This window comes from Hyperolius riggenbachi, chromosome 8, assembly GCF_040937935.1.
Source record: "Hyperolius riggenbachi isolate aHypRig1 chromosome 8, aHypRig1.pri, whole genome shotgun sequence".
Lineage (NCBI taxonomy): Eukaryota > Metazoa > Chordata > Amphibia > Anura > Hyperoliidae > Hyperolius > Hyperolius riggenbachi.
In genome coordinates this window covers 24,495,483-24,503,117 of record NC_090653.1, presented here as the reverse complement: position 1 = coordinate 24,503,117, position 7,635 = coordinate 24,495,483, and positions in this window count along the sequence as shown.

Genomic DNA, 7,635 nt, shown 5'->3' with positions numbered 1-7,635 from the left:
CCACCTTCCCAGTACACCTTGAAAGCGGCCCCGTCTGCGAGGGGCTCAGCGGCTTGCTTCCTGAGCACCTCCAGGCTTGGGTCACTTTGTAGTGCGGCCGAGAATACGGCGCTGTCAGTTTCAGCCAACTGGCTCATGTCACACGAGGCCAGCGGCTGAAAGGTCTCATCCCTGCGGTCAGAGGAGGGGGAGGAGGCCGGAACCCCCTCCACCTGTTCTGAGCTCGGGTTCTGAGCAGTGCAGCTGCGCGGTATTGCTAGCACAGGTACACTGTCAGAATGGCACAGACGGACATTACTCAGATCATCATTGCCTGCAGTAATGACATTGACAGGTATAGACATTTTTTCATTACAGACAGGTTGTACAGGAGACTCAGGTACAGTTACAGCATCATCACAACAGACAGTCTGTACCTCAAACTCAGGTGCCTTTGAAGCAGGCACTATTGAACCTGGTACCCTTGAACTGGGCACATTCAACCCACCTCCCCCTGGTGCTCCCCCAAGTGTATAAAGTACCTGGTGGTGGGTGGAGAGTCCGTCTCCTTCCGTGAGCGACAAGGCGGTCGTGGCGGGTTCATAGTAGGACACAAGCTTGCCCAAATCAGTCCCTAGCAACACAGGGACTGGGAGATCCTTCATAACCCCAACAACCCTTTCTTGGACCCCTCCCACTCCCCAATCCAGCTTCACTCTGGCGTGGGCTATGTGAAAAAGGGTGCCTTCTACTCCAGTAAGGGCAAGGGATCGGCTGGAGCTGATGCTCTCCTTTGGCACAAGATGTGAGTGAACTAACGTGATGTCAGCTCCGGTGTCTCGAAATCCGGTGACAACTTTGCCGTTCACTCTAACAAGTTGCTGCTGGTCGGTTCGGTCGCGGATTTCCTTTCCGCGTGCAAACAGGACAAAATCTGACGATCCAGGCTGTGGTTCGCTGGCGGGTTGCCTCTGCTGTGGGTGAGGTGCAGGTGATGCAGATGATCCAGGTGCTGGTGGTGTCTGTCTCCGCTCCGGACAGTCGAATTTCATGTGTCCGGGCTGGCGGCAGTAGTGACAGGTGACCTCTCCAGGCGCTGCAGGCCTGGGTGCAGCAGCTGCGCTGGGTGGCCTCTGTGGCGGACGGCTCACAGGGGCAGGAGGGTCTGCCGAGGTATTGGGCTGACCTCCTCTCCAGCTGGATGGGACAGTTCTGCGTGTATCAGCCACCCGGGTAGTTGCAAAAGTCTCAGCAAGGTCTGCAGCGACAGTGGCTGAAGCCGGCCTGCGTTCCAACACAAACTGTCGTACATCAGCAGGGCAAATGTTCAGAAATTGTTCCAGGACTATCAAGTCCTCCAGGACATCATAAGACCCTTCGGTGAGGCCTAGTGTCCACTGGCGGAGTGTGGTGAGCAAGCTGCTGGCCACATCTCGGTACGAATCAGAAGGCTTTTTCTGCCAGGCCCTGAACTTTTTCCGATAGGCTTCTGGCGTCAGCTGGTACTTAATAATGATAGCGTCTTTTATAGCAGCATAATCATTATCCTTCTCCGCAGGCAATTCTGCGAAGGCATCAAGCGCTTTGTAGCGCAGCAAAGGTGTCAGATGTCTGGCCCACTGGTCTTGGGACAGACGATACTGACGGCATGCTTTTTCAAAAGATCGCAAAAACAAGTCAATGTCTGTGTCTTTTTCAATATTAGCAAATTTAAATTTTGCACTTACGGGTGTTGCAGCTCCTTCAGCAGGGAGGCTGGGCGGTGAACTCCGGCTGGCCTGTTGCACTTTTGCCATGTTTAGCTCATGCTGTCGTTGGCGCTCCCGTTCTCGCTCAGCGGCATCCCTCTCCGCGTGGCGTTCTGCAGCAGCGGCCTCCCTCTCTGCGTGGCGTTCTGCAGCAGCAGCAGCATTGCGTTCCGCAGATTGGCGCTCCTCACGCATGTACTGCAGGTACTTGTCCAGGTCAGTGTCCATCAGCTTTTGTAATGCCTGCTGCATTAGCGGATCAGTACAAACGGACAGTCCAGTACTGGCCGGTTCCAGGCGAGTACTTTCAGAAATTCTGGGATTGGGGTCCACACTGACAGTCTCTGGCGTAACTGTTGCAACAGGGCCCGCAGGATGCTCAACCTCTGTACGCCTAAGATCTTCAGCCTCTGGTTCCCCTTGATTGTCAGATGGGCTGGTATCCACCTCAGCGGACACTCCCGGCTCCCGCAGTTGCTGGGCATCCCATCTGGACAAGTCTGCTATCAGGTCCCGTTTTGTCTTGCGGAGGATGCCAATGCCCCTCTCTTCGCAAAGATTTTCCAGGTCTGCTAGGCACATGTTCTGGTAGTTCCCGGACATTTCCATGCCAAATAAAATAAAACTTTTGGGGAGGGGTACTGGCTACACAGTCTCTCTGTATATATAAAAAATATATTGCCTTCCAGCTACACCAACGAATTAGTTCGTTTCTCGATAGCGCTAGCGCTATCGCAGATACTTTCAGCACAACACAGGTCCAACCGCTGCCTAACACTGTCACAGGAGCCCTCAGTGGCTGACCGCACTTAGCCTTCTAAACGGTGCCAGCGCACAGATCGTGCGAACTCTGGTCGCAGTCAATGCGCAGGAACCGTTAAGAATTAGCCGCAGACAACTCAGAAGGGAGCCTGTGAGACACGGGTGATTACAACGTCACCTACTGGTTCAGAGTAAACTGCCACCACCGCGGTTACTATGGGACCGTGGGGCCCACTAACTGACTGACTAATCCTGCGAATAAAACGGTTAAACACACGATATTCTGTCTAGCCAACAACAAACAAACAGTAGCGTATCTTCAGAGACCCGGGATCATTTCTGTGTGTGCTGATAAGCAGGGTAGCGGAAAGTGAATGACTTGGAGAAAGTCGTTTATTCACGCAATATAAATAATTAATATATACAGACAATTATGAAAATCAACAATTATGAAAACAGCAATAGCCAGTATGAAAAATAAAAGAAGGGAGAAAATTACTTAGTTCCTGGAAAGATGTCCTTATTGTGGGAAGAATCATAAAGTCCTTGGTTTCAAAGTCCAGAGTTCAGACCAGGTGGATACCAGCATATCCTCAAGCTGGCATCTGATGAGTGCAAGATGGTTCAGTGTGGAGGACTCTGAGTTTTGGCTCCTCTCCCATTCTTATGCCCCTGATTCAGTAGGAGGAAGTGAGGGCGGGCCCACACACCCCCTTAGAACATGAGATGAGTCCTGCCCTTGTCCTGGAGACCAGAAATCATGCCTTAACCATATATGGGCTCTATCTCACAGAACCGTACAGGTCAGGGCAGATTTACTAATATTTTCAGATCTGCCTCGATGTACCCAGCAGTCTGATACCAAACATGAGGGGTGGGACCCCTGTGGTACCATTAGGGCACTGTTGGACTGCCTAACGGGCAGTCTTTACCTCAGAAGGTTCTGAAATGTGCTCAGAACCAACGCCAGGCAGGGCCCTACCTGCTCTGTTAGTTTGGAGGGTCTGCCAGCCTGGCAACACAGAAAATATGATACATATAGCAGTTTATGGAATATGAGAGACCCCTGGGATTTATACCAGGTCATTCTCAGGCAAAGGTTCTTTGAAGTTGGCAGCAGCAAGCCACATGTCGGCTCCCTGCTGGGAAAAGGAGTCGGAGTGTCTGAGTTCCCTCACTCTAAATTTGGTTCTGTCATGGTGTTTGTCACCTTATACCTGATGGATGGGCCATCAGCACAGCTTGAAGCCAGGGACTCTCTGGGCCCAGGCTCATTAGCATATCAAAAGAGCCATCCTGCAGTTAAGGTGATGCTATTCCTCTGCTAAGAAGGGACTGCAGACCTCCTACACAATAAATCCAGATTCTATCGATTTGAAGCGCAATCGACGCAGAGAATCGAGTGCGATCGCTTTTCTTCACGGGCGGTTCCAGGACGCGCCTGCGTCCCCGCAATCGTCCGTGACAGTCATAGTCTAATGTCCTACCATATTATTATGTATTTATATAGCACTGACGTCTTCTGCAGCACGTTACAGAGTACATAGTCATGTCACTGACTGTCAATTTAGTCACTCTAATCTTGCTATCAGAAACCCTAACCTGGTACTTAATGTTATCCCTTTTCCCATAAATGGACATAGCTGGAGATAGTAGGCCTTGGGCAGTAAAACATACAACTTTGGTCCTGGCGGTGGTTTTATTTATTAAGAAAAGGGTGTGGCTTGTGCTGAGGGGCGGGGCTTAGGGCACTAGAACTTCTGTGCCTACAGGCTCCTGAGCTGTAAATCCGGCCCTGGATACAAGTCTAAAAATAAAACTGTTTATACTTCCCGATTCTTGGAAGCAGACATATTGTTAACCTCCTGTGCGTTCCAAAAAGCTTATCGCGACAGCCATGGCAGTCAGGTGCAATTAGAAACAAATGGGTAGAATTAAACAGGCTAAACTATATATATATACTATATATATAGTAGATGATACAGGGTGTGTTTCTCTATGTTTCTTTTTTCTTCTGACCTGTGCAAGAGTTCAGGTCCACATTTTTTGAATACATTTATTTTTTGTTTTCTGCCTCTTAGGCTTACCCAGCCACTTGTTTGGGAAGGTGGGGGGAGAGGGGAATGCACGCACACCCCCTCAGCCGCAGGGCCAAGAGGGGGCAAGAGGGCACAGTCAGGGTCTCTGTTGGTCTTCCCTCAGGCATCCGTCAAGTCATGCTGCCTACAGGCGGGGGGGGGGGCGTAGTTAGAGGCGGCGCCGCACACACGCAGAAGACAAACTGCGGCTGCTGCTATGGAGAGGGGCGGGCCAGGCGAGGAGGTGGAGTTGGTGGACATTAGTGACAGGAAATGCAGTGAAGAACACTGCTTTCCATGTCTATTGGCTGCCCGGCAGAGGGGGCCGGCGTAGAGGCGGCGGCACATGGTGTAAACAGACCACAATCGCTATGACAGGACAGAAGAGGCAGCGCAGCTAATTGTGGTCAGCCGCAGTCTCCGCCCCCCCCTTCCCCCCCCCCGCAGCAGCTCCCCTCCCTTTCATGCCGCTCCAAGCCGCTGCTTGTACCGCCAGGAGGTTAAGGCGCCCCTGTCTGCAGATGAATGTCTGTTAAACAAGGTGTGTATGAGGATCTGCAGCAGGGGCGTAGCAATAGGGGGTGCAGAGGTAGCGACCGCATCGGGGCCCTTGGGCCAGAGGGGCCCCGAAGGTCCCTCCCTCAACCACAGTATTAGCTCTCTATTGGTCCTGTGCTCATAATAATCACTTCTATAGATACTTTGAATAGTGGTAATCATTAACACACTGTTCCCCGACCCCTTCTTGCACCTATGACACTGTAGTTGCCATTGGCAGGTTTTGGTGCACCGTATCAATTGTCATGTAAAGAGTGCTTGGGGGGCCCCATGTAAAACTTGCATCGGGGCCCACAGCTCCTTAGCTACGCCACTGATCTGCAGATATCATAGACTATGAATGCATTTTGCAGGAACGGATCTTTGGCAGGAACAGATCTTTTGCAGATACTGATCTTTTGTGTCTGTACAGCATCTGTGTGTGCAGCATCTTGCAGAGATTTCTGTCTGATGGGGAGTTCAGCTCCATAGAATAGACTGTGTAGAGTATGGCTCTCATACTACATGGAACGGGGTAAAATTGGTCTGTGATCTTTCATTAATCTTTCAAGTGTGTACACAGCTTAAGGGGGTAGGGACGGTCAATGAGATGCAAATAATTTTTGAGTTGATGCAGAATTATGCAAATTTTGTATGCAAATGTATGCAGCTTGAAAATGGATTAATCGAATTTTACCTCAGCAGGATTTGATTGGTTCATTTTCAAGCTGCATAAATTTGCATACAAAATTTGCATAATCCTGCATCAACTTAAAATTATTTCATCTCATTGACCATCCCTAGTAAGGGGACCTTTGATCACGTGATAGAGGAACCCGGGCTACACTAAAGGGGGCACAGGGAAGCTGCAACTCTCCATTTAGGTAAAGATAAACACACTACGGTGGAAACCGGAAACCTGTAACACAAATTTTGGTGAAATTTGGAGATTGGAAACATTATGGGAAGTATAGGTAGCCGGGATACATAATAAAGGGGTAATCGCCATTGCTGCCAGGGCCCCTCTGCCCCGTGAACCAGTGGCACACGTCACAGGCCCAGGTACGTGCTGTCAAGTCATGGGACACAGGCAACGTGATGGGGATGGGGAGAGGACACAGGAGGAGCCCACCAGCGGACAGGTGAGTGTAAGCTCCGCTGCCCACACTCTCCTTGGGAGGAGCTCATTTTAGTTGAGGGGAGGGGAAGGGAAGGGGGGGGGGACAAGGGTCCACAATAGACATATTTTCCTATTTTTCAGTACTACTGCGGAGGTGCGATTGGGGGCATGCGCACCGCCAGGCTGCGCACACGCGCGGTATGCAGTGGACCAAAGGACTTTCCAGGGCATATTGCAGAAGATCCAGGAGGTGGAGGATGGCGGCGAGGGAGCAATGAACCTGGAGGAGGCTGGTGGAAGCCCAAGGTATGTATAATTTTTCTCTCCCTCACCATCTCAGGTTCTTTTTAACTATTAAAAAGAAGGAATTACACACAGAGTGTTTTTTCTTTCCCCCCCCCCCCCCCCCCCACCGCTGGGGCTGGGGGGCTCGGGTTGCTGGGGGCTGGGGTGATTTGTCTGTAGTCTTTCCACACAGGAGCAGCTTGCTAGCAAGTAAGGATTAAAGTATGCCAGCCCACTAGGCAAATACATCTGTAGGTAACTTTTCCTCAATAATAGCACCATCATTTGGACAATCTACGCTGCTCAAAAGCCTTTGAGTTCTGTTTGTGATATTGACATTTGGTTCCTATCTTTGCTGAACTAGTCGTCCTTAATTTTATCAACTGTGTTAGGAAAAAAATAAAAGGTTGCTATACATACTTTAAATTTGAACACCCAAATGGGCCCCAACAGTCAGCCATCATGCCCCTCCCCCCAGCTGGAGCTGCCACTGCAGTTGTAATTTGTTGAGTTTTTGCTCTTCTGTTGCTGTGGACTATGCGTGTTACTCGCCTTTCACGTCTCTTGTTCACCAGCCTCTTTTGACCAGAATAGTCCTTATTGCTTGAAGCTTTTTTTCTCAATTGCCACTCTCTAAACACCTGAGCTCTTCTTGCACCGACGATCATTGCTAATCCAAAGTAACTTAAAGGGATACTGTAGGGGGGTCAGGGGAAAATGAGTTGAACTTACCCGGGGCTTCTAACGGTCCCCCGCAGACATCCTGTGTTGGCGCAGCCACTCCCCAATGCTCCGGCCCCGCCTCCGGTTCACTTCTGGAATTTCAGACTTTAAAGTCTGAAAACCACTGCGCCTGCGTTGCCGTATCCTCGATCCCGCTGATGTCATCAAGAGCGCACAGCGCAGGCCCAGTATGGTCTGTGTCTGCGCAGTACACTCCTGGTGACATCAGCGGGAGCGAGGACACGGGTGTGCAGGCGCAGTGGTTTTCTGACTTTAAAGTCAGAAATTCCAGAAGTGAACTGGAGGCAGGACCGGAGCATCGGTGAGTGGCTGCGCCAACAAAGGATGTCTGCGGGGGACCATTAGAAGCCCCGGGTAAGTTCAGCTCATTTTCCCCCGACCC